The following is a 23029-nucleotide window of genomic DNA, read 5'->3' as shown; positions in this document are numbered from 1 at the left end:
TGCTTTTATTCTTCAGTCTGCCCCTTCCTATTGTAATTACACACACACACACACACACACACACACACACACACACACACACACACACTTTGCAAATGAACTGCTTTGCACGGAAGTGTCACTTCTTTAAAGGCTAAGAGCCTAGTAAGGGTCATGCCTTTGTTAGAGGAACAGTGCTGTCTGGGTAGGAAAAGGATCTTTAGAGCACTTGGATCAAAGGCAGCCCTTGTGATAGTACTCTTTCCTCGGGCATGTAGATGTACGCCACAGCACACAGCTTGTGAGTGGAGCAGAACCTAACTCTAGCATAGACTCAGTCTGGCTGCCACCCAGCCCAGAGCAGTCTACACAACTAAGTGGAGAGTCGGTTTCCATGCACTTGACCATTATTGGGTTGTGGTAAGTACTTGATTTTGCCTTTATCTTTATCTGTACCCTATTTTTACCCCCTTTTCTTTTTTTCTCACACTTTTTAATCCCTTTAATAGTGTAAAACATCAGAGCAATTTCATGTGAAATGTTAAGTTGGCCAATTTAAAATAGAAATAAATGGCCAAGAGCGGTGGTTTTACATCCATGGTCAGCACTCAAGAGGTAAGGCAGGTAGAGCTCGGTGAGCCAGAGGCCAGAGCCAGCCAGGGTGGCAGAGACCCTGTCTCAAAAAAAATTAAGTAAGTGAATAAAATACAAATTAATTAAGGGCAGGGGATTATGTAAGTGATTATATTCTGGCCTCTAAATTATCTTTATTACCTGTACCATATGTGTATATGTTAATCATTATATATTTATATATAATAATTATATATAATATACCATGCATAATTTATACATATAAAATTGTCAATGGTGAGTTTCTGCCTAATATTTATCAATAATACTCATTTTCTTGTTGCTTTAAATAATTATAGCAGCATACAATCTAACTCAACAAATAAATACTTCCTTTTAAAATGAAACAATTTAATTACTTTGCATATTTAATCAAGTAAGCTAATAGGCCTGCCTTCTTTGTAATTCTATGTCTCTCTGATTTGGATTGACATATGTAGGAATGAAGATGCAGAGAGTCTCACAAACTTACCTGGATGGCCTTGTAGTTTTTGCAATTGTTTTTATTAAACTAAAGTGGAGATGGTATCTCATGGGCAGAATCAAGATTCAAAGAGAGTGAAGTACCTCAGAGACCTAGGTGCCCTAGAAAGGGGCTCCTAACCTCCTAATACTCCTGAGTGCCAGGGAAGACGATCTGAGTTCAAGACCAGCATAGGGTATATACCAAGTTCCAGACCAGCCTCAGCTACGAAGCAAAGACATATCAAGAAAGAAAAAAAGGAACAGTTGATTCTTTCTCAGAAACATCTCTAAATTGTTTAATACACACACACACACACACACACACACACACACACACACACACACACACATACATGGAATATTACTTAAAATATGAATTATATTTCAAAAGCTAGGAAATTACAGAATTGTCAAATATGTCAAGTATACCAGTATTTCACATACCACAGAAAAAAGAAATAGAAATACCTAAAAAGAATTTTAAAAATATTATTTAACTATATTACCCTTCAGAATACTTGGTTAGGACATATATATTATGTATATTAAATTTTTTCTTCCAATTCAAAGTTTAGATCTCCTGAAACATTTTGTAACCAAAATCACTGGGGTCCCTAGACAATGTTTCTGTCTCAATAAAATGACACATATGTTAAGAGCACTGACCCCTTTTCCAAGGACTTGAGTTCAGTTCCTGCCACTTAAGTAGGATGGCTCACAACTGCCTGTAACACCAACATCTGATGCCCACATCTGGCTTCTACAGGTCCCAGCACAGCACATATGTCACTGCCACTGTCACACTGTCTCTGTCTCTCTGTCTCTCTCGCTCTCTCTGTGTGTCTGTCTCTCTGTGTGTCTGTCTCTCTGTCTCTGTCTCCCCCCCCTCTCTCTTTCACACACACACACACACACACACACACACACACACACACACACACACTTTATAAAAAAGAAAAAACCCATGCTCAGGTTCTTTAGAACCATGCTCCTCTACTATTTTTGGAACTTTCTGCAAAGTCACAGACTCGATTGGCAAGTTTTGACATAAGTACAACTGCTTCACAAATACACATGCCATAGTGTCTTCTACTTGGCCAACAGAGATCATAAACTGTTACAAATATTAAGTTACATGCTGATTTTGGAACTGTGAAAACATTTTGTATCAGAGAATCAATGTGCTGCCATTTTCTGAAAAGTTGACAGTAAGCATAATTACTTGTTCATATTTCATACTGTTGATTTATAAGGCATTTCTCCTTAGAGAACATGTTGTAAGTTCTTTGGGGTCTCATTGAAGAGTGTATGTAAAATGTGGGTAGATGAGGAATAATGTTCTCTCCAGTGTTAAACTTTAAAATTGATACATGGATCAAGGTAGAAAAATATAAACTAGCAGTTAAGACATAGACTGACCTGCTTGGAAAGAAGAACTCATTTCTATCTTTTGAAACTTGGATACTAAACGATAAATTTATGAGAACTGGAAATTTGTAAAATCATGGAAGCTTAGAAGAAAATGTGTAGAAGTTGTTGGTGACTATCAAAAACCTATCCAATATAGATGGAATTTTATACAATATATCTGAAATAGGAAAATAATGCAAAAAACCCCAGATTTGTATGGAATCATAAATTGATGTGATTCTCATAATTCCTTCTATGTTGATTTCTAGTCTCCCCACCAACTTGCTTATGTGGACTGCAGTAAGCGGGGAATCAGTAGTGATAGGAATTTTGAGCACCAGTAGAAGAGTATTCTCCCCAAATCTGCTTTTACTGTTATATTAAGCTACAGGGTTTTAGTTAATTCTTCATCATCTTAGGTTTTCGCATCTTATTCTCTAACTACATCTCCAGACAATAATAGTATCATCAGTGATGAGCATCACCTTGTGAGATTTCCTAAGCACTCGTTAGCTATACCAGGAACGTGCAAAGGTGGTTTTTTTTGTTTTTCCTGCTTATATGACAATTTCTTGAAGGAAATGAAGAGGAAGATGTGGCCATCATAATTAATCAGGCTGAGAGGATTGACATAGTAGCTAATGTCAGCATTATCTTACACTACAAAGGCCAGGCTGACATAACGAGCATTGGTTGCAGCTACTGTGTTCAAGAACGAGAAAAGTGATAAGTTCAGGAGGAAGCAGACTGACTCCTGTGCTGTAGGGGAAAATGTGACAAGAAGCTGATGCAACAAGTGAATCTAGAAACAAGAACAATCATGAACTCTTCTGTTTCTTCTCCTGTCTTGATAAATAGTACATATAAGTCACTATTTCTTACTGCCATGGGGAATTCTTTTATGACTAAAGCCTGGTAGGGAATTGAATCATTTGTTAAAAGACTCCATAGAAGGTTTTGTAGATAGTAAGGGATCAATGACACATCTTTTGTGTTGTTTGAAATTTTATGTCCATGTATTAACATATAGAGAACATTTTCATATACGTTATTTGATTTGATTCCTATGGGTTATATTTGAGATGCCCAGAATTTTGGGCTCTCAAAAAAACCCCACTAATCTCACTTCTATTTTCTTGCAAATCTAAGGCATGGAAAAGGCAGAGTTGGTGAGATTTGGACTTTAGGAAGCAGAGATTACATTTTGGTAAAGTGAAACCATACAATATGATGGATAGCAAACTTAATGCAATCTCTCAATGTCACCTGCAATGAGAACATGCAGTCAACAAGTGCCAGTGTGAAGCTGCTCCAGATGAAGAATTGAGTCTACAAAGCTAATATATAGCACCACAACTCTTATTATGAGACTGGGCTGTCAGTTAGAGACATTCGCTTGCTCAGAACTTGAAGCAATTACAAGAATTCTGGAAAAGTATCAAGTCTTTGAGCAAAGAATTTCAACAAAGTTTTAAGTTTATAATACACTAAGAATATCTTCATAGTTCCCTTTTTCTGGTAAATGGCTGTTCATTTTTTGCATCACAATAAAAAATAATTTCAAAATCAAATCCAATAGCTTGTATTATTAAATATCTAAACAGCAGGATTTCCTGTGTTTTCTGTAATTTATTAGAAAAATGTTTATTTAATGAACTCTTCTCATTTACACCTCCTGCTTTGCCTACACTGCCTGCTCTCACAGAACTCCAGCCACTAGACACTTTTTCTGGTGCTTGTTTAGCTTCTGATAACAAAGCTGAGCCTGTGCTATTACTCCCACATAGCTGTGAAGTAGGAACTGATAAATGCCCCAGATTTGGATGGGAGAATGGAAACTCACAGGAGGGTGGATTGTAGTACTTTTGCCAGGCAAGGCCACAAACTTATTCTGAGCCACTGGAACCTGTCTTTATGTGCTTTTCTCCTGGTTATCAGGTGGGCTCACGTTGACTTTCTTTCCAGAAGGGTAGACAGTGTCATACTTACTTAGTCTATTTTCTGTTCCCAAGACTCTGCACTGCCTTGCCTGGAATTCCCTGTGTGGACCAGTTAACATGGATTTCACTGATCCTCAATCTTTCTCCATGAAATTTGCTTTGGATTTTAACAACAGCCAAAAGTTACTCAAAACTACAACTGGAACATACATGCTTCTACTACTTCTGCTGTTTGAACTTGACTGAAAACCCGTTAAAGCCACAAATTGTGTCTTACACATCTACACTGAATTTCATACCTCTGGTACAGTATAAATAATAAAGTTACAACCAAATGGTGAAGGTGAAGTCTATAGACTCATACAAGCTGGACTCCATTCTCACACTTCATTTTTCACAGCAGGCTAGTTATAAACCTATGAGTTAGTTGCCTTACATATAAAAAAGGATGATTGTCAATATTACCTATATCCCATAAAGCACAGTATATAGAATATAGTGTTGGCTAAATGTCAGGCTGGGCACTCTTATTGTTGTTGCTTATATTTAAAATGAGGGTTATAAGGAAGATATTACATATTCCAAGTAACATAATCAAAACCATTTTGCAGGCTGATAAAGTATAGACAGTGACATGAAATATTTTTCGGAATCATTCAAAGTCTTATTTGGGGTTGGGTGATTCTATAAATATGCACAATGTAATTTAAATATAATTCAGATTTGTAGCTGTGACTGTCAAAAACACAAGCTTCATATTTTCATCTGCAAATAGTAATGGGATGATTAAATTAATCTCTTTTGCTCAGCATTCAGTGAGCACAGTACTCATCCGCACCAGTATAGGTTTAGTAGGGCTGAGGCAGACAAAGAGTCAGAGAAGGCAGGGCTGCATACCGAACCTAGAGAGCCATGAATGGGGGTCACTTTAGAATGTCTTGGGATGGTATTCTGCGAGGAAAAAGATATAAAACATAGTAATTGCTGATTAAATATTAAGTCAGTCCTAGTTGCAAGGATAAAAGAAGGAGAGTGCCTGAAGGACAGATGTGGAGAATGAAAAATACTCCACTCAGCATGAATAAACTATTGGCAAAGAACTGATTAGGATCCAGTTTAATAATTTACTACCAAATTGCATTTGTGTTTTCAAATGAAGTTCCTTGCTACAGCCTTCCTTAAATTAAGATAAGCCATTTGATTTTGAAAATGTATGAGCTGTGCTAGTAACAAGTTGATAGTTCATTAAAGGAAATATTAAATTGAGAATACAGCTTGAGTGAGACATATTTTCTCAAAGTGTGTACCACTGTTGCTTTAGGAAATATCATTTGATATCATATTTCATTATATAATCTGATGTTTGAACAATATGTTAAGTAAATCATCAAGCTCACTAAACATGAAATCTTTTGAATAGTGTGGCTAAGAATGAGGATAAGTTTTTGTTTAAAACATACAGTTTAAAGAATGCAATTCATTTAAAAATTAAATTGAGGTTTTGAAGATCTGTGAAAAAGGTGAGCTATTGAAGTTTGGGGATTGCTGGTACAAGGTTAGACACAGGATATTGATATTAGACACAGGATGTTGATACACAGGATGTTGATATTTTTTCTCCATTTAATGGTTCAAGATCCCAGATTGGAGCCCTTTTGATACTGGTATTGAATAATTCTAAATTATTTGGAATAATTTTGTATATTTTTATAACTGTGTATCACACAGTCAGATCTTATGCATAATACATATGTCCCTAGTGCCCAGAATATAATGTTCACTTATAATATTAGTTAAGCTAATAAGCTTACAATTACATAAACTTAAGCAAACATGTTAAAATTCTAAAAATCATCCAGGGGATAAGTGGATATTTTGTATATGCAAGAAACAACTCAATCTCACTGCCTGTGTCTGATAGAATCTCAAAATATCATGCTTGTCATTTTGATGAGAGAGAGAGAGAGAGAGAGAGAGAGAGAGAGAGAGAGAGAGAGAGTAAAAGAATACTTTAACAACAAGAAAGAATTATATGTGAGGCACAGCTTTCAAAATCCAACTTTGAGCCCCAGCCATAACCATTCCTTCTGTGAACACAGTGTCTGCCACCTGGGGTTATCTGCAGAGCCCAGTCAGCCCTTTACAGCCTTCTGAGGATCTGCAACAAAAATCTGCTAACTATATGGCAGGTTTTTTTCCTGTGCTGCAAAGCTACACCTACCCAGAGCTGAGCTAGAATCAATTCTGATACCCCATTTGCATATCAGCACCAAGTGATCAATAAATTGACTATTCATCTGGCCCCAAATCTGTCAAGTGGAAGCAACAGCAGCGATCTGAATGCCAACCCAACAAAGCAAGACTGCGTCTATACCAAAGGACACCACCACCAACCTAGCCCCAGATGTCTAAATCCCTCTGCAAAGATAAAAACAACAAACAATCCAAGACAATATGTTTCCTCCAAAACTTAGGCATCCCAAAGTAATGTTTTCTGAGAAAAGAAACCAAAGATGATGATCTCAATATAGAAATTATAAACATGATCAAGGAACTCAAAGATATGAAAAATGCAATAAAAGATCAGGGAAACACAAACAGCTGAATAAAATAAACACTTCAAGATGTGAGAGCAGATTTTAATAAAGAGATAGAATTTTGGAAGAAAACTTAAACTGAAATGAAACGTGAAATGAAAGGTTCAGGAAGCCAGATAAAAAGTTTACCGGGGCCGGGCGGTGGTGGCACACGCCTTTAATCCCAGCACTCGGGAGGCAGAGGCAGGCAGATCTCTGTGAGTTCGAGGCCAGCCTGGGCTACCAAGTGAGTCCCAGGAAAGGCACAAAGCTACACAGAGAAACCCTGTCTCGAAAAACCAAAAAAAAAAAAAAAAAAAAGTTTACCAGAAAGCCTCACAAACAGGGTGGCCAAGTGGAAGAGCAAACACCAGCGCTTGAAAGACAAGGTAGAGTAATTGAATCACTCAGTGAGACAAAGTGATAAGTGTGGTAACTAAGGAATACTATAAAAACAAACAAACAAACAAACAAACATATGATCATAGTTATAGAAGAATGAGAAGCAGCCTAGGTCAAAGATGGAGAAAATATTTTCAATAAGATCATAGAAGAAAAATATCCCAAATCTTAAGAAAAAATATATATTAAGATGTAAGAGTCAGAAAAAAAAAAAACATCAAATAGGAAGAACCAGAAATGAAACTCCCCAGCCACATAATAGTCAAAATACTATGAAAATACTAAGTGTCCAGAACAAAGAAGGCATTTGAAAACTGCAAGAGAAAAAGACCAAGTATGAAGGCAGTCAGGCAGGCTCATCATCAACAGCTGTTTTTTTTAATGCACACTTTAAAAGCCAGAAGGACTTTCTTGATACCCTAAATATTCTGAAAGATTACAGATGCCAGCTCAGACTACTATATCTAACAAAACTATCATTCACAAGCAATGGCAAAAGAAAAAAATTTCCAATCTAAAAGTAGGTTAAAGAAATTTATGACCATTAAGTAATCTCTACAGAGGATCCTGGAAGAAACATTTTGGACTGAAGAAAGAATAAGCATATTTAAGAGATGACAGGGAAAAAATAGCAATTTAGGTAAATGACTAAATAAAGGAAGACTAAGAAAATAAACGTCATACGACCAACAAAATAACAGGGCTCAATAAACATCTTTCAGGAGTAACTTAGAACATCGATGGTCTCAATAGCTCAATAAAAAGACAAACTAGAAGACTGAATGAAGCACCAGGAGGTATAATTTTCTGACTTCAAGAAACATACTTCACTATCAAAGACAGGGACTCCCTGAAAGGCAAGGGTCACCAATAAATGGAACCAGGAACCAAACAGGAGTTTCTATGATAATACCCAATAAGATAGACCTCAAACCAAAACTATCAGAAGATACGAAGAGGCCACTTCATGCTGATCTAGTGGCCAATGCATCAAAAAGGCATCGCAACTATAAGCACATGTGTACCAATTACAGTGGCATCTAACATCACAAGAAAAATATTTGGAGTCAGGTCAGTTGAGGATTTGATAATGTTATTAGCAACTGTAAGTAATGAGTTAAAGATTAGGTCAAAACTGATCATCAAGAAAAATCTATGAATTTAGATTTTTCCTATTAAAATATATAGGTTATTGAATAATACCAGTGAGAAACCATGATAGGAGGGTTGATTTTGATTCAAGGTTGGTTTTGATTTCAAAGCTAAAGAAAGTCAAATGGTGGAAGACTTACAGTTCTTTCAGAGGCAACATTTTTTTTTTATTTCCTTTTAATTTTTGCATGGAGGGTTGCCTGCATGTTTGTCTATGGGACATGTGTGTGTAATGACTGTGGAGCTCAGAAAATGTCACCAGAGTCCTGAGGACTGGAGTTATAGATAGCTAGGAGTTGCCATATGGGTGCTGGGAATCAAACTGGGATCCTCTGGAAGAGCAGCCAGCGCTGCTAACCATGGAGCAATCTCTCCAGTCCCAATAATAATTTTTTGGTGTACAGTTTTAAAGTACTTAAATGAATGGCTTCCTTGGTAATTTTGTTAAAGGAAAGTTGTTTTTGACATGCTTATATGACTTCTATAACTTGTGTTTCAGGAATAACTTATGCATTAAATTTTCTCTCACTATGACACTTAAAATTAATCTCTTTTAAAACAAGAGTATTATAATCAGGGACCTTTAAAATAGACTTGTAATCTATTAATACATCCCTACATAAGGACATTGGAAGAAAGCCTTGGTGTGCTGACGTGACTGTGAATGCTGTTTTCTTCCTTTATTTACCTGCACCACCATAAAATGGTGGTCAGAAAAGTATAACTAAGACCATACCTGCAGAGCTGAAGGCAAACTGACCAATTCCCTTTAAGGGCATTACAACACTGATTTGAATAATGCTCTGTGGGCCATGATGGTACCTCCAGATGCCTCATGGAGTTTCTTCCCAGGGCTTGAAATGGGACAGAGAAAATTCCAGTAATTTTAATAACAAATCTCCAAATTTAACTTCTCTGGAATTGTTCTTTAAGCAGCTAGCTATTGGCCTCCTTTAAATGCCAGCAACAACCAAAAATAACAAGCAAGCTTGAAATAATGGCAAACAAAACGGTAATCATACACATAAACAAATCACAGAGTCCACAGAGGCTCAGCTAACTGTGGCTAAGTGGTTCTTGCCCACCCTTAATTATACACAGACATGTAAGGTAATGTAAGGATTTACAATGAGGAAATATTCAGCTACTATACAGAAAATCAGAGTTTCGTGTTTTGAAATATCAATAGGAATGAAGATCAAGTTTCCCAAATACTAGAAATGAATACTGCATTGGGAACTCTAAATATTTTAATAAGCACAACCTAGAAATTTTCAAAGGGAGCAGAGAATTTGAGGGGAGTAGAGGCCATGGAACCAAAGCTGCCCCCAGGCATTTCCCATTCTGTAGGGAGGAACATCCCACTGTGTTCTTTTATACTTTGTTTCTATGACATATTTATTCTGGAATTGTTCTCTGATCTCATTTCTCCCCAGCAGTTGTGTGTGGTATAGAATAATTAAGGAGGAAAGAATAAAAGACTTGTTACAAAGTAGAAGTTGGAGTAAAACAGTCAAAGAAAAATAGAAATGGTGGGTTTTCCAGTTCAATAATGAAAAAGAAAAGTTTTCCATGGGTGAGACACTGGGACCATTATTTTATGTGTATACAGGTAATAGGGCTATGGATGGAGAAGATTGAAGGAACAGTTGGTGCTATGTCGTGAAGTACTATCTCTATGTTTTCATTATTTTGTGTTATTTCTTGAAATGGAAATACCACTAGGGGAGGAAATAGACCAGATTACTATGTTGGAGTCATATCAGATCTGACATCCCTCCCATAGAGAACACTGGAAGAAGGCTTTGTGAGACTATGGTTTGAATGTGATATTTCTCAAACAGGCTCACGTGTTTGAGCACTTGGTCCCTCACTGGCAGGACTCTTTTTGAAGATTATGGTATCTTTAAGGTGGGGGGGACATGGCTGGAGAAATTGGATCACTGGACACAAGAATTTGAAAATTTATCTTCACTTCCAGCCAAAGGTCTCTACTTCCTGATCTACTAAAATATAAACAAGTCACAAACCAAGCTCCTAGCATCATGGACCAAGTCACTTCATCTGCCACTTCTTCCCCCCATGGTGGACTGTATCATCGGAAACTGTGAACAAAAAGAATGCTTCCTTCTTGAAGTTATTTCAGGCATGTATTGTTACTCCAAGAAGAAAAGTAATATATTATAACAATCATGGCATGGAACAGAAGAAAGCAACAAAGAAAAATACACAGGAAACTTGTCCAAGCTAGTCCTGGAACTACAGTTACAACTAGGAGTGTCTCAAAGTGGCATGATTAATAAAAACTAAAAACATCATTGATAACTACTTCCAGGATGTAAGTCTGCTGTGCATTACCATAGTTTGCCAACATGGTAACTCCATGTACCATCTTTTACATATGATTTCCAAACTTAGTACTTCATGTTGACATTGATTCTTCTACAGACAGCTAGTAAAACAATGACAGTATAGTTCATCAATTCACATGCCAAGTAAGATTATGCTCATAATCCACAACAGTGGTCTGATATGATAATAGATGTAGTAATAGTGTACTGGTCTACACCCAAGGATTGGTACAGGTACCCAAGGCTGTTTAGTAACCTTGAGCAGTAATACACACTCAATAAGAGGTTGGTTTACTCTTCAGAACCTTAGGTTTCTGGGCTGGATACTTAATGGGAGGGAGTATCATTCTATTGATTGCAACCCAAACCCCTATGTTTGTTAGCACAAATAAATGTAATTGCTATCTGCATAAAGGAGGCTGTAATTTTACTGATAAAACAGATTGCCAATATACTTTGACCAAAGGATATATTTATATTCTGGTGAATCCCTTACCTTTTATGTTTTATAACTGTATTAATTTTAGAGTGTTTTTCTATTTGCTAAAAAAGCCAAGTAAAGCAGGAGATACACAAGTTTAGGAAAAAAAAACAGACTTTTTCAGACTATAGAATACATTGCATAGGCAATGTTTAATCTTAGTGTTCAAATACTCTTATGAAAAGTTATATTACTTCCTACCCAAAGGCAATAATAAATTATTTGAGAATTACAACATTCCTTGACTAAATATAAAACTTACTAATTGTGGTAAAAATTTGGGAGATTCTAATGAATTTTAAAATGTATCTTTTAAAAATATACGTGTATTTCTATTTTCTATGTCTGAGTATGTTTGCTTGTGCACCATATGCGTTCCTATTGCCTGAGGAGATCAGCGGAGGATGCTGGATGCCCTAGAAATGGAGTTGTAGATGGTTGTGAACCTCCATGTGGTTGCTGGGAACTGAACCCAGGTTCAGCTGGTGCTCTTAAATGCTAAGCCATCTCTCTAGCTCCAAAATGCATTTTTTGAAAACTGTTTGGTTCTATATTATAGGATTAAAAATGAGACTGGGTGTGGTGGTTCACATCTATGATCCCTGCCCTCAGGAGATGGAGGCAGGAAGATTGTCACTAGTTAGCATAGTGAGTTCCAGGCCCACCTGGGCTACTGAATGAGATATTGTCCCATCATTCTGTAGAAAAGCCCCAAAGAGAAAAGCAGTAAAACAATAAAACAGAGTTTTGGGGGTGTAGAATAGTGAAGAAACACTAACATTTGATTTTTTTTTCTGAAAACTTGACTAGTGCTAGAATATATGTGTAAATCACATGTACGTATACATGCTCACATAAACATGTATATTCACATAAACATATATTCATGTATTAAATATAGGTGTACACACACACACACACACACACACACACACACACATATATATACACACGTATATTTGGACATACCTCTTATCTCCCATAAATTCTTGGAAACCATGAGACAATAAACAGTGTAATAGTGATAATAATTTTGGAGGATAGAGAGCAAATGGGTACAGAGCAACTGAATAGATCTAAATATACTGAATGATCACTTGACAGTTTACAAAGTTGAGAAGCAATGTAACTTCACTCCATGGAATACTGATGTATTCAAGAATGACCCATAGAACACCTAACAGGTTCATGAATGAATGCAATGAAAAGAAATGGATCCTCATTGTTTGGCAGATTTCAGATATGTGCCCTAGACCTTATGGCTGATTAAGTCTGGTTTACTCTGGAATGTAACAGGAGTTTAGTTCATTGTCTTTGCCTTCAAAGCTTCCTGCTAAGAGAAGTACAAGGCACAGTTGAGAATGTAGAAATGACAGATAGGATTGGGATTGTCCTTCTTCCTATCAAATTCTGATGCTCATAGTCCCAGAAACATCAAATGGCTCCAAGTATTCGGGAAGCCACTTGTGCAAAGAAACATGTCTGGGAAACCTGATCCATATACAAAACATCAACAAATTAAGAGTGAGTGAGAAAGTCTACAAAGTACCCCACTCAGCTTCTTCTAGAGGGAGGTGATTAAGTAATAAATCATCCACAGACACAATTGATAGTGAAATAGGGAACTAGTAACAATGACATCAGAGTTAAATGAGAGTGTCCCGGGAAGAGCAGCTGTGGGGCCACTCTAACATGGAGTGTCGTTCAAATCTTCTCAGCAAGACCTTATCACTATTAGTGATCACACGTGACCAACAATGCCAGAAATTTAAAGAGAACTCTGAAAACCACAAGAGAAAACAAAACAAAAGGAATAAAAAAGGAACATCAAGTAAACTGCAGAAGAAGGAATAAGAAAAGGGATGCTTGCTATCCTTGGGATAGAGGAAGAGATTTTGCATTTCCAAAGCAGTAGCAGAAGGCTACTCAAAGGGGAATTTTAAAAAATGATAATTGTGTCTTAAAACCACAATTTAAAAAGTTAGAGAAAGAACAAAGAACTCATAAGCCAAAATCATGATCAGGTAAATTAAAAGAAATTGTAGGAGATGTGTTGCCTGCATGCAAGTGAACACCCAGTAAACAGATGAGATGGGCCTATATCAAGAGCCTATGTCAAGGCATGCTATCAGAAAAATGGGCTCTATCTCAGTTACCTTTCCTGTTATAATATTCTGATATATGCAACTTAAGAGACAGAAGGTTTAATTCATTCCAGAGTTCAGGATTATAGTCCATCATGGTGGGGACTTGACAGTAGTGGGAGCTTGAGGTAGCTGGTCTCATTGCATTTACAGTCTGAAAGCAAACAGTGATGGATGAATGCTTGTGCTCTGCTCACTTTTGTACAGTCAGAGATCCCAAGTCAGGGAACTGTGCCACTCACAGTGGGTCGGTCAGCTCACATAGATTAATCTAATGAAGATAATCCACAAGAGGCTAGCCTAACCTAGGTACTCCCTCACAGGTGTGCCCGGAAGCTTGTCTCCTGGGGATTCTGGAGCTTGTTAAGTAGATCATGAACACTAACCATCACTGTGGCATTATGGCAAAAGGAAGATTTTTCTTAGTTTCAAAGAGACAGACAGGTTTTACTGAAGGACTAAGAAATGACTGTAAGACACATCACTTATGACTCAGGGAGCGAGATCATAATAGAGACAACATGAGAAACGGGAAGCATGGTTTCAAATAAGAGGAAGAGGAAGGAATTCCCTAATGAAGAAACATGAACATATGCATGAAAATTTCATGTCGGTGGCCTGTGTCAGGTAGAGAGAATAGTCAGTTTGGCTTGGAACAAGGTGAAATGCCTGTAGACACCCACCATGACATTTAGTATGGAAATCTGAGAACAGAACATGGTGTCATTCTATATTTGCTGTGCCTTGAAAATGTCCTAACCTACCTCCTAGAGGAGCCACTTCACCTTTAAAACCATGCTGTCTTAGCTATGAAGCCAAGGGCAACAGGAAGCAAGTTTGGAAGCAGAGTGAGCAGAGAAGACAAAATAAGGTAGGTTTTTATGATAATTATTTTGTTTGTTTGTTGTTGTTTTTGTTTATTGTTCATTGTTTTTGTTTTTTGAGACAGGGTTTCTCCATGTAGTTTTGGTGCCTGTCCTGGATCTCGCTCTGTAGACTAGGCTAGCCTTGAACTCACAGAGATCCACCCGGCTCTGCCTCCTGAGCACTGGCATTAAAGGCATGCACTACCACTGCCCAGCTAGGATAGATTTTTTTTTAATTGATTATATGAGAATCTCATATCATGCACCCTGGTTGTGCTCACCTCCCAGTCTTCCCATGTCTGTCCCCATCCCCAGTGACCTCCACCACCCCCAACAAAAAAAGAAGTCCATTTTGTATTGGTCATATACTTTCTGGGGCATAGTCAAACTCCTAATGGCCAGCTCCCCAAGGGAAGGTGAGTCTTTCTCGTCCTGCACCCTAGCCAGAAACCATCAACTGTGGAGAGGCTTGTAGCCGAGTAGTGGCAAGGGGCAGGGCAAGCTCTCCAGGACCCCCACACCATGCCCACAAGTGGCAGGACCAGCTCCCTCAAGAATGGGTAGTTTTTAGATTTTTCTTATCTGTGATAAGCAGACATGACTAATCTCACATTTTAATACTGGTTTTGGTTGTTCGAGGTAGGATGTGAAATTAATAATTATGTGAAGAGAGCTTTTCCTAACTTGTGTGTACACAAATATAACAAATATTATTTCTACAACTTTGTCCTCTGGGACATCTTTTCTAAAGTTTCCTTTTTGATCATTGCTAAGATAAATAAACAGCAAATGCTCATATGGCAATTTTTAGAGTTTCTAGTTTATATTTGTTCTATGACTTGAAATAGTCACCTTCTAGGCCCATTTAGTCCTGTGTACATTATTTAAATTTTCTGATTGCAGAATTAGATACAAATTCAGAGGAGATATCAGTTTCTATATTAAGTTTCTCTCCAAAAACTTTCCAGGGTCATCTGCTATGAAACTCTCTTAACTCAGAAAGAACTAAAGGTAACCTGTAAAACTGAAAGACCCTGAACCTAGGAGAAAAGAACCCTAGTCACCATTGCTGTTTAGCTGGGAGGAAAAAAAAATGTCTGGTTTAAAAATATGACCTTACTCCTAAAAAGTTTGGACTTTTAGGATAACAAAAGAATGAGCAGGGCCCTAATTGTACTTCCCAGGGTCATTTTGTTTCCATTTAATTCACCCCATCAAATACTTGATTACTGTGGACTGAACAAGAGATTAAGGCTCCAAACATCAGAGGAAAAGAAACAGTCACCTCTGGCTGTACACCTTGGGAGGCTGTCCTCAGGTTTTGAATGAAGAAACTTCACAAAAGGTAAACATTTAAAATATTGGGTGGGCATGTTGTGTGGAAATATTCCAGTACAGTTTAGTTTCCATCTGGGTTCCATTTTGGAGGTTCCCACAGAGTCCAAAGCTGTCTGGCCTTGCTTATACATGATTTGGCCTGTGGTGTGGGTCTCACAGTCCATTTTATAGTTTTCCTTTCCCTTTCTTGACTTCAAGTTTGAAAACCGTTCGAGAACTTCTGTAGTACTAACCTATCACCATGACTGACACACACTGAAGACAAGATTTCAAAGAAAGCCTGGCAGGTAGAAGCCATGTATAGAGTAAGTGAGAATCCGAAGGAAAGTGTGTGGTGAGAGTGGCAATCAGTCAGAGAAGAGTCCTTCCCCGGCTGTGTTTGATCAGTGAGTTGCTTCCCAGATTTTCAATTGAAGCTGTATGAACAGAATTGAATTCAAAGATTTATACTGATTGTGAGGAACTGAAGTAGCTGAACGTGAGAGGCAGGAGTTGCTGAATGATTACAAAGGTTTATAACAAAGACAGCTCGTGAGAGGTCGACAAAGAGGATGTGGCTGAGGGAAGACAGAGCAGAGTGAGTCTACACATAGGTTAACTAGAGAGGAGGTAAACTAGGTTAGAAGACAGAAAAGGAAAGAAAGTGCCTTTGAAAAAATAGAAGAGAGTGGTGCGGGGGAGGATAAAATGGAAGTCAGTGTGTGGGGTTTGTATGCAGGACACACACACACACACACACACACACACACACACACACACACACACACACACACACACACGTGTGTGTGGGGATAGGAATAGGGAAAAAACTGACTTACGGGAACATGGAGGGATTAAGAGCCCATGAAGTCCCCACTTGCAGTGCTAACAAGCCCCCTCACACAGAAGGGAACTTTGTGTCCTCATTTCTAGCTGCTTCCTTTGCACCAAGGAAAGGGAAAGGGCTACTGTCATATTAAATATAGATGATAGCAAAGCAACTCTATTTCATCCTGTTACATTCTCAAACAAGGTAGTGTCCAATCCAGGCTAAGATGACTCACTGCAAAATCAACCAAGTATTAGGGATCAAGTTTAAATTATCCTCAAAACTGGACTAACATCTTAAGAAACAATTAACAAGAGATCCTTCAATGAATAAACACAGACATGGTCAAGGGAAATGCAATGGTGGCCTGCCCTAGATATAGAAAGCACACTCGAAGGCAAGGAATATCTGAGGTATACTAGAATGCCCTCAGAAAATTACACATGGGAAAATACTTCTAGATTAATTATGAATTAAAACCTGTAATGGTTGCTTCATTGTTCCTGTGCTGATTTCATTTAAATGTGTTCTCTGATTAAAAACCCCAAGGCATTAGTGGGACAATTAAGAAGTAAATAGTTTATAGTCAACATATTGTCCAAGCCATAGATAATGAGTTAGGAAGCTTTGATGATGATGATGAAGAGATGCTAATAAGAACTGCTCATTTCAGAAAACACGTTCCAGATTGTAGAACAGATTCCAAGTGAATACTGTTGTTTATATATACATATGAGCTTGCACACTTGTACACATACATACATACACACACTCACACACATAGGCACACTCATGCACAACATACACACACAAAAAACACTCATACACATACATACATGCATACATTCCTACACATACATAGACACATTCACACATACATTAACTACAGACTATTTCTAAGCATAATAGCCTGAATAAACTGTCAGACCCCATAGCTGACAATGTACATTACCTAGGACTTAACTTTTCTGAGCTTTAATTATAAAAACAAGAAAATAATTGTAATTTTGGCTACCTTGTAGTCTTATGAGTTATTAAAAGCCTTATGTATTATGTTCTAACATTTCATTTGTCCTTAATATCTATCTTCCTTCCTTCCTTCCTTTCCCTCTCTCTCTTTCTTTCTTTCTTTCAATTATCTATCTATAAGCATAAAATATAAAAATTCTTTTTATATGTTTCCCAGTATTTCACTTGTTTTTCTTTGCAACTGTTAATTTTAGTCTTTATTTTATATATAATCAAACTTTCTTTTATTGAGGAATATGTTAAGATTACAAAACCACAAAGCTATTAATGAAACACAGTACTTTATAAACTTAATACAGCAGTGTATGACACACACAGGAACAAACGTATGTTCTAGAATTAGGAACAATATACAGAGGCATATAGGTAGTCAGAGTTCGGAGGCCTCAGGGAGTACTGCCACACCACTGTACACAGGTGGATGTGCCCTGTAGGTTGTCCTCTTTTCTAAGGTGAGTGGAGACTCCAAATATGACACAATACACTGCAAGGACTCGTCACTAGACATAGACCAGGTGAAGACTTTGCAGATAAAATCATCTGCCAGAGTGACTCAAGTGAATAACTGTCTTATCTAAGCCCAACCAGGTATGTGCTAGTGGAGGGTTTGCACATCAGAGTTCCTGCTGGACTCAGAGCAATCCATGACCAAGGACCACGAGGAAAACAGGCTCATGGGCCTTAAAATCATAAAGAATCAAGTCTCCAGAAACTTGAAAGAACTTCCTCAAAAATTCTAAACCTCACAGGAGATCAGAGGCTAGTGGACTCCTGGCTCTCTAGTTTCCTCAGAATGTGCGCAGTATAGCTAGCTCACATGTGCCAGACAATCACAGGGAATAGTCATGGTGAGTTGGTGTTCCTGTATGCTGCTAAGAAGATGAGCCCCGCAGGAAAGAGGAAAGGCCAGGGGTTTGAGGTGAGGCGGCATGCACAGGTTCACGGCAGTTGTCACTAGCACTCACAACTGTCACTCCAGTGACTCTTCAGCTCCTGCCCACACTGCACCATGGAAATATGTGAGAAGAACAATAAAGCAAAGGAAGTAGTATTCCCAGTGCCAGTGTATAGGGACTTGAGCAAGGAGCTCTCTATAAATATTAGATTAAAAAGACATGAGCAGCTTTTACCATTACAGACCGTAATAGAATTTGATCAGCTAAATCCCAGGGCTTTATACAGCACAAATTATGTAAACAAGCTTAATGGCTTTTTGATAAAAGTACAAAGCCATTGGCATGAAGAATGCAAGAGGTGTTTTCTGTTTGGACTTTAAACCTCGTGCACCAGAGCACAGATGCTTCTAACTCAAATAAAAAAAAAAAAATGTTTAGTATGGTGGCTGAGTAGATGATTCAGTGAGGAAAAAGCTTGTGCAAACCTGACAACCTGTGTTCAGATCCCTAGAATCCATTAAAAGTCAAATCCAACAGCACAATCACCTGTAAGCCCAGTGTATTTCTCTAGATGCTTGTAGGCCAGGCAGCCTGGTTAATGCAATGGCAAAGAGACCCTCTCTCAAAGAGGCTGATATACAACATTGATTAGAGGATAAAACCCCAAGAAAAATAGACTGATGAGTTCTTTTAGAAGGGATTTATTGAAAACATCACTCCTTCATGTCAGCTCCACAGCACTTAAGGACCCTCTCTAACTTCTAAGGAATGTAGCACAATTGATGGCTTCTTCCACATCTTGCAGCATCTATAGATCACCCATTCCTTCCAGATATGCCATACTTCCAGAGCCCTAGCAGCTATTATTTGGCACACTTCTGTTATAGCACGATATCCAGGGTGTACTTTACAGTGATTCAAAATTACTCTGAAGTCCTCCATAATTAAATCTTTCTCTAGAATCTTGACCATTTCAGTCTGCACAGGGACATCCCACTTGTCCCACCAAATACTGTTAGATGTGGGCACACATGAACAGTCATATATGACATATAATCCTGCCTGTTTATCTGCTGTGACCCCTCCTGTCCTTTGCCTCTTAGCTCTTCTCTCAAGCTTACTAACCCACTAGGAGTTTAGTTCTTTGTAATGAAGCCCTTTCATGCTGTGGGACATTGATTTGTAGAGCTCTTTTCTTTCCTCACCTTTTTAGTACCTTATCTTCCTTTTATTTCTTAAGGTTTGTGTAGCAGAAACAATTTCTCAAGACATGAAGTGATATATCTAGACTTTATAGGCTATCTCTGCCTGCCATCCCTACCTTGTCTTTACAACATTTCCTTGATACTGAACAGCACAAGGAAACCTTCATGGTATGATGTTTGGTGATGGCAATCCCATCAAAATACCATATAGAACATGGTACTTCCAGAATGGTTGATGAGTAAAAAAGAGCTAAATGACCTTTTAAGAGTCATTCAGCATGCTGAAAAAACCTGTAAGCCAAGATTCTACAAGCGTTCTTGGACACACCAATATTCATAACTACCAAGTGCAAAAAGTTGTAATGTTCTTACTGCTCAGACTACCATGATCCTTGGGTTTCATCCTTATGGTTCTCTATCAGGAAGATATGGGCAAGGTGGAGTTTGTAGTTCTAGAGCACATCATGCTTTAATGCCCAACAAAGCATCTTTCCCCAATTAAAGCAGTCCTTCACTTTGTGTAGGGGGTTGTAATCATGATGCTTTTGTTTTGCTGTTTTTCTTCCTAAATGCAGATGGAAACCAACAGAAGTGAAATCTCAGGCAACTTCATTGTGCCATAAACTTGTCAGGAGAAATCAGGATCAAGATACATTAAGTTCTCACAAGCTGCGCTCATGTTCTAGTAAGATTAAAATGAAGTTCAACAAGAAAAGATTAGAGGGCATTGGCAAATCAGCCATCTAAACAATTATCTAAAACTTTCTGTAAGCTGATCATCTCTGGGGCACACCAGAATTCTTGGTGTAGGAGGGAATTTAGGGGACACTAATTCTCTTTTATGGTCTTCTCTACAGTTTCCACACTGAGGTCATGTCCAGCCCTTGCCGTTCTCCCTTCCATTTTGCATCATGCCTTGCTTCATGGTATTTTAAAAAGTTCTCCCTGCCCACGGTGCTGTTTAAAGTTTTGAGTTTTAGTGGTAAACTCCTATTTCCACTTGAGACCTAATGAAATATTTAGAGGTAGAGACACAACACTTGTTTGGAAATAAAAGACAGAACTCCATAAATGATTTTGAAACATAGATCAAAGAATCACTGGCTTCAAATAGATTTCAATTAGAATCTTTAGAACAATATGAACAAATTACTTAATTCTTTTTTATTATTAAGACATTTTTTATTCATTTTAGAAAGCAATCACAGATTCTTCCCCTCTTCTCTCCTCTCACCCCTCCAGCCTTCCTCTCACCAACCCCCCCCCCCCCATCCCCTCCTACAAGAAGGTAAGGCCTCCCATGGGGAGTCAGCAGAGCCTGGTGCATTCAGTAGAGGCAAGTACAAGTCCCTCCCCCTGCCTCAAGACTGTGAAATGTGTCCCACCATACGTAGTGGGCTCTAAAAAGCTAGCTCATGCACCAAGGATGGATCCTGATCCTACTGCCAGGGGCCCCATAAGCAGACCAAGCTACACAACTGTCTTGCTTATGCAGAGGGCCTAGTCCAAATGGGCTAAAAAGCTAAATAGAGAATTCTCACCAGAAGAATCTCAAATGACCAAAAGACATTTAAGGAATTCCTCAACATCCTTAGTCATCAAGGAAATGCAAATCAAAATGACTCTGAGATACCATCTTACATCTGTCAGAATGGCTAAGATCAAAAACACTGAAGACAGCTTATGTTGGAGAGGATATGGAGCAAGGGGAACACTCCTCCACTATTGGTGGGAGTGCAAACTTGTACAGCCACTTTGGAAATCAGTGTGGCGCTTTCTCAGAAAATTGGGAAGCAATCTTCTTCAAGACCCAGCTATATCACTCTTGGGCATATACCCAAGGAATGCTCAATCATACCACAAGGACACTTGCTCAACTATGTTCATAGCAGCAGTATTCATAATAGACAGAACCTGGAAACAACCTAGATGCCCCACAATTGAAGAATGGATAAAGAAAATGTGGTGCATATACACAATGGAGTACTACTCAGCAGTAAAAAACAATGATATCATGAAATTTGCAGGCAAATGAATAGAACTAGAAAATACTATTCTGAGTGAGATACCCCAGACTCCAAAAAACCAAACATGGTATGTACTCACTCATAAGTGGATACTAGATGTAAAGCAAAGGATAACCAGACTACAACTCACAGCTCCAGAGAAGCTAGTTAACAAGGAGGACAAAAAGAGGGATGCACAGATCGCCCTGAGAAGGGGAAATAGATGAGATCTCTATGAGTAAACTGGGGATGAGGGGTGGGCAATGAAGGGTAGGGGATGGGGGATGAGAACATACTTAATTATTGGGATTTCAAGAAATAAGAATATCTTTTGTAATTGGTTTCTCATTGACCCAGTATGCAGAAAATTATCTGGGGATTCTATTACTTTATTTGTACAATAATGATGGTTGCAGGCAGTAGTATCACTACCAAGTAGTCCACTTGATAGATAAGAATATAAAAGCTTAGTGAATATAAAAGCAGTGTTAGTTAAGGTGCCTATGATTATACAGCTGGTGACTAATGGAGCCAGAACATAAAACCCAGTTATTGTCATAAAGAACTGATGGTATCTAACACGATGTTAGAGCCATCACATGTAGCCATAAACATACCACAGTGTAGGGCATTATATTGCCATTGTCCTTCAGAATCCTAAGTCTCAGGAGTTCACATTAAGTGCTGGTCATCTCTTGGAGCCAGCAATGGTGAATGGCTCAGAGACCTTTCTGGATTTTTGGAGTATAATATGCTGCCAATATCTGTTAGAATTTTCTCTCCCATATTAGAGAGTTGTGCATCATATGCCCCACTTTGGGAGTTTGCAAAAGTCTACAATCTCATTTCACTGGCCTGAAATTTAATATGGAATTGAAGAAAAATCAGAATCTCTTCCTAAACAAATTTCATGAAAGCTCTGTGTAATCTTTGCAATTGCCAGAGAGGGATCTGAGTACACAAAGGATACCCTTTTATGGAGAACAGAGGAAGGTCAGCAGTGGCTGGTAAGCCTTCCCCAAATATAAGCCAGGGAGACTGGGCAGTGATACATTCACTCAGCCTAGGACACTAAGTTAGGTGACTTCACATGCCACTTCTTTCTGTGAACTTAAACTTTGAGATTTTACTTTCTTGATTTTTCCTTAAAATATTTTTTTATGTACGTGAGTGTGTGTGTGTGTGTGTGTGTGTGTGTGTGTGTGTGTATGTGTGTGTCTTTTTCTTCCTCCCTTCCTCTCTAACTGTATTCCCTCAACTTTATACTTATTTTCTACCTTATTAATTCTCTTTGTTATATGAAATTGAAATGATCAAGACAATTTCAAATATTTTCAACAAAAGAAAT

The 23029-nt window shown here is 38.1% G+C and overlaps 1 protein-coding gene across 1 annotated transcript in view; it reads right to left on the bottom strand.

The window, feature by feature from the left end:
* Cntnap2 (contactin associated protein 2) overlaps positions 1-23029 on the bottom strand; it is a 1578963-nt gene that overhangs the window by 290624 nt on the left and 1265310 nt on the right. The gene's annotated exons all lie outside the window — the stretch shown is intronic.

Source organism: Peromyscus californicus, unplaced genomic scaffold (assembly GCF_007827085.1).
Source record: "Peromyscus californicus insignis strain IS unplaced genomic scaffold, ASM782708v3 Scaffold_6__1_contigs__length_162567912, whole genome shotgun sequence".
Taxonomy (NCBI): domain Eukaryota; kingdom Metazoa; phylum Chordata; class Mammalia; order Rodentia; family Cricetidae; genus Peromyscus; species Peromyscus californicus.
This window is presented reverse-complemented; position numbering and strand designations above follow the sequence as displayed.